Below are 5,669 nucleotides of genomic sequence, written 5' to 3' on the forward strand. Positions count from 1 at the left end.
CGGGAAGCGAACGCTATATGCTATTCACCTAGACACGATAAGTTAGACTACAAAACGAGGGTAAGTACGTGTCTAGAAAACGAGTAAAATAGGAAGAGTCTCACCTCAGTCGATGCGCGGGAAGCGAACACTGAGGTGCTGCTATCGTACGGTCTGGTATAAGTGGAACTCGAAGAGTTCCGGGTATCACGACGCCAAGGCTACGACACGTAGGAGACAACGAGAATAAACACATGAAATCAGACAAAGGAATGTCGTCGAAGGAAACCGAACAAGTGAGGAACAAACGTGGGCCTAAATATCAAATATACGGCAGGAGACAGAACAGAAAAAGGGTATATTCACGATGGCGACATCGTCCGATGTCGGCCTCGATGTCACGACGCCAGCTCGTATCGCAACCACGGCGCCTACGCTACAAGCGCTGTCGAGCCTGTCACTTGTTTGTCGGCCGACAGTCTCGTATCTTGGGCGCGCGTCGGCCTTGCGAATTCCGACACTCCCCCTCAAGGCGAGCGCAGCCCAAGCTCGGAAGCGAAGTGCTTGACCTTCGGCGAGGGGAGGGCTTTGGTGAGGACGTCGGCCACCATATCGTCGGTCGGGCAATATACGAGGCACATCTTGCCTTCTTCGATGACCCAACGGATAAAATGGAAACGCACGTCGATGTGCTTCGTGCGGGCGTGGTACTGGTGCTCCTTCGCGAGCGCGATTGCGGACTGGTTGTCGGAAAGAAGGGGTATCGGCGTGATGTCGTCAGCAAAGAGCTCGAGTACGAAACTCTTGAGCCATAGCGCCTCTTTCGTAGCATGAGTCGCCGCTACGTATTCGCTCTCTGTCGTGGAGAGCGAGACTACCTCCTGCCGCTTCGAGGACCATGACACGGCGCCGCCGTCAATGAGAAAAGCGTACCCGGAGATCGCGCGCCGATCCTCTGCCATGTTCCCATCCGCATCCGAATAGCCCACGAGCGCCCTCTGCCCTCCGCCGTACGTGAGCTCCATGTTGCGCGTGCCACCCAAGTAGCGATAGATGCGTCGCACGGCGTCCCAGTGCGTCGTTCCGGGGTTGCTGCTGAAACGCGACACAGCGGAGACGGCGTACGCTATGTCCGGTCGCGTGCCCAGCGACGCGTACATGAGCGACCCAACCGCCTCTCGGTAGGGGATATGGCGCATGGCGGCATACTCGGCGGCCGACTGAGGGGACTGAGCCGTCGAGAGCTTGACGTGCGGCTCCATCGGCGAAGACACAGGCTTGAGTTCCTCGAAGTTGAAGCGCCTCACAATGGAATCGATATACGAGCGCTGTGACAGGGAGATTGTACGTGCGTCGCGGTCGCGGCAGACCTCAATGCCGAGGAGCCAGTGAAGCTCCCCGAGATCAGTGATCTCGACGTGCTGCCTCAACCCGGCCTTCAGATCCTCGATGAGCGCGAGCGAGGTGGCCGCAATGGTGCAGTCGTCGACGTGCACAACAACAATTGTGCACGACTGCCCATGCGTCTTGAAGAAGACCGCCTGGTCGACCTGGCATACCTTGAACCCAAGCTTGTCAGCAAGGATCTGCACGAGCTTTTGGTACCATCGGCGCCCACTCTGCTTCAAGCCGTACAAGGTCTTGTTGAGGCGAGCTACACGATGAGGGAACTCGGTGGATGCAAATCCGGGGGGCTGTCGCATGTAAATCACCTCCGAATCTGATAGCTCGCCATTGAGGTAGGCGCCTTTGATGTCCACCTGATGCAGCTCTAGATCGTGACGTGCCGCCATTGCCAGTACAGTGCGGATTGACCCGAGGGTGGCGACCGGTGCGAAGGTGTCAAAATAGTCCACCCCGGGGACTTGAGAGAACCCCTGCGCCACGAGACGTGCCTTGTGACGCACGACGTTACCGGCGGCGTCTTTCTTCGCTCGGAACACCCATTTGGAACCCACAATGTTCGCGTGGAGCGGCGCGTCAACCAAGTCCCAGGTGCATGCTGCGGAGAGCGTCGCCAGCTCCTCGAGGATGCCACGTTCCCACTCGGGCCAATCGGGGCGTCGTTTCGCCTCGGCCAGGGAGCTCGGTTCGAGGGCCTCAGCCGCTGCGATGGCTTCCCGGACAGCAAAGGCACAGTCAACGTCGTCATGGAGGAGGGCGTCTTCGAACGCTAGCATAGCGCTCACTTCGCGCTCCCCCTCAACGTCGGATGTGTTGCCATCTGGCCTCGTGGGGAGCTGAATGCCTCGAGCAATCTTGCCATCCCCGCGTACGCGGCCCGAGCTCGAGCCTACACCAGTGAGGAGGTCGCGCACAACTTGGCTAGGATGTCGCGTACGCTTCGAGCGGCCCTCGGTTGGTGCGGATTGCTCAGCTCCGTGCTCGGCGATTTCTCGCGCGGCTTGCAGAAGTGCGTCTGCAGTGGGCACGGGGGCATTGGGCAGCGGTGTGGCACTCGGTGCGGCAGCAGTATGCGCAGAGGTGGCATTGACGTCGGGGGCATTGGCAGGCGTCGCAGTGGTTGTGGCGTCGGACGCGGGGGCAGTGGCTGCGACTGGCGAGCTGAGGGTGACTGTCGTGGATGGCACATCCTCCCCCTCACGGCTGGCAGCCGAGAGCTCGTCAAAGTAGATGTTCCGCTCCACAGATACCGAGCGGGATAGGGGCCAGTAGACACGATGACCGTTGGAGCTGCGGTCGTCGAAACCAACCCATCGACCACAGGAGACCCGATCCCCAAGCTTCAATGCACCTTCGCGGCGAACCCAGACCAAACAACCCCACTCTCGCAAGCCGCTGAGGTCGGGAAGCGTGCCGTGCGCAGCTTCGTATGGAGTGCGACCATCAAGCGCTTTGGTGGGCGTGCGGTTCTTCAACCACACCGCATGATGCACGGCCTCACCCCACAGCGAACGAGGCAGGCGGCTGGCATGGAGCATGGCACGAACGCGCTCTAGGAGCGTGCGATTCAGACGTTCGGCAACTCCATTGTGCTGCGGAGTGTCATGCACCGTTAGCTCCTGCCGAGTGCCCGCTTGCGCGAGATGCGCCGTAAATGCGCCGCTGAGATATTTGCCGCCCCGATCGGAATGCAGCACCTTGACCTTCGCATCGTGCTGGGTCGAGCAAAGGCTCTCAAAGGCCTTGTATGCCTCGAACGTGTCACTCTTGGCCCTTAGGAGGTACAGGTGCGTAAGGCGTGTAGCGTCGTCTGTGAACGAGACGTAGTACTGCTTTCCTCCCAGAGTGGTAACTGGCGCCCGGCCCCATACGTCGCTGAAGACTTTGTCCCCGAAAGCCTCGGAGCGGTCGCCAAGACGCTCTTTTGCGATAGGCTTTCGCGTTGCCTTGCCATACACGCAAGACTCGCAAAAGAGGGGCTCTGAGGGGTCATCATTGAGGCGCAGGCCGGTGACTAGTCCGTCGGAGGCGAGCTTGCGTGCAGCGAGCGGAGAGATATGGCCCATGCGCCGGTGCAATTCCATCACGGTGACGTCGTCGGCGGCTGCGGACGCTCTGTCCTCGTCCCCGCTGTGGACAACACGGTACAATCCCCGAGAAGTGCGGGGGATCGCACCCAGCGTGGAGCCGTCCGGCGCGTGGAGAGTGCAAGCACCATCACCGAAAGTGGCACAGTATCCCAGCTTGTCCAATCGACCAATGGACACAAGCGTGTACCCGACCTCGGACGAATATAGAACCTCCGTGAGTCGCAGCTTGGAGATGTCCATGCCGTTTGGTATGTCAATCACAAGCTCGCTGCTACCGGTCGCGTGGAAACGCTGCTGGTTCGCGGACATGAAGGGATGCGGACTGATGGGCACAAAGTTCTCGAAATCGGACTGGTAAGGTGATATGTGGCGTGTGGCTCCGGAGTCATACAGCTCGGTACGTGAGGTGGGGGGCGTCTCGACATCAGCGGGCACAAGTGTGGCGTGGGCATCGCCCTGAGCTGAATCCTCGGCAGCATCGGCGGCGTCCACCGGAAAAGCGTTGTCGGAGATGGAGGAGTCGGTCTCCCAGTCGCCTAGGACACTCTCCACCTCGTTGTCGCTCTCGTCCGAGTCAAAATCGGAGTCAGACACCAACTCCAGGTCAGGCATGCTGTCCGAATCGTCTTCAGAGATGGAAGACATTGAATTGTCATCGGACTCCTCTGAGAAAGCAAAAGCCACATCACTATCTGAGTCCGAGTCATCGACCGCGTTGGCCGAATCGGTGCCAGTTGCGCCACCAGCTGTGGTGCTCGAGGACTTCGCGTTTTTCGGGCACGCACGGTGCAGGTGCCCTACTTCGCCACACTTCCAGCACGAACGCCCCTCCTTGCGCACGGGCCCTCGACTGCCGCCACCGGGGGCGAAAGCCATGGCCTCATCGCCCTTGTGAGTCCTGCTCGAGCGAGTACCGGGCGCAGGCTTGATCCGCTCATACTCCTCACCGATGACCTGTATCAGGGTATCAGGGTCAATCGTACCGGTGGGAGCATAGAGGCGGGCGGCAGTGAGCTGTCCGGAGGCAAAACTCGCAAGAGCTTTCGGCAGGGAGGAGATGATGGTGGAGCGATAGTCGGCGTCGTTGATATCAACGCCCACGGAAGCGAGCTCCTCCTTCTTCGTGCGCAGGCCGTCAAGCCACAGGCGAACATCGCCATCTTTGGGGCACTTGGAATTGAGGAAATCCGAGCGTAGCTCCGTCTGTGCATACGCGCCCTTCTGTGTGTACTCTTGGACAACCTTCGCCCACATAGTGGCAACAGTGGGAAGGTTCCGAATCTTGAGTACGGTGGAGTCGGGCATGCGACCGAGCAGCAAGTTCTTGGCCAGGCTCTCTCTTTCGTCCCACTTGTCCAACGCCGCCTGCACTTCGGGCGTGAGAGCAGGTGGAGAGGGGTCCTCGTCGTCCTCGTCATCGCCCTGTCCCGCAGGTGCAGCGGGAACAGCAGGTACAGCGGCTGCGGCAGGTGCAGCCGGAATGGCCGGGACAGCGTTGGGCCTCGCAGCCGTGCCGCAGAAATGCGGCCACAGCTTAGGCTTCGCCTGCACACCCGTCTGGAAACGAATCGAAAATATCGCCCAGTTGGCGCCGCGAGGGTCGAGTTTGGGGACGTTGGAAGGAAGGGTATCGGTGGTAACAGGTTGAGAGGACGACATGGAGGGCAGAAAGAGCTGGGTATTGACTGGTAAAGCCGGGGCTCATAACCTTTCAGGTTACGAGTAGATACAGAGCGCGTCGACTAGACACTAGACACGATAAGTTAGACTCAGTCGATGCGCGGGAAGCGAACGCTATATGCTATTCACCTAGACACGATAAGTTAGACTACAAAACGAGGGTAAGTACGTGTCTAGAAAACGAGTAAAATAGGAAGAGTCTCACCTCAGTCGATGCGCGGGAAGCGAACACTGAGGTGCTGCTATCGTACGGTCTGGTATAAGTGGAACTCGAAGAGTTCCGGGTATCACGACGCCAAGGCTACGACACGTAGGAGACAACGAGAATAAACACATGAAATCAGACAAAGGAATGTCGTCGAAGGAAACCGAACAAGTGAGGAACAAACGTGGGCCTAAATATCAAATATACGGCAGGAGACAGAACAGAAAAAGGGTATATTCACGATGGCGACATCGTCCGATGTCGGCCTCGATGTCACGACGCCAGCTCGTATCGCAACCACGGCGCCTACG

This window comes from Coniophora puteana (assembly GCF_000271625.1).
Source record: "Coniophora puteana RWD-64-598 SS2 unplaced genomic scaffold CONPUscaffold_7, whole genome shotgun sequence".
Classification (NCBI taxonomy): Eukaryota; Fungi; Basidiomycota; class Agaricomycetes; order Boletales; family Coniophoraceae; genus Coniophora; species Coniophora puteana.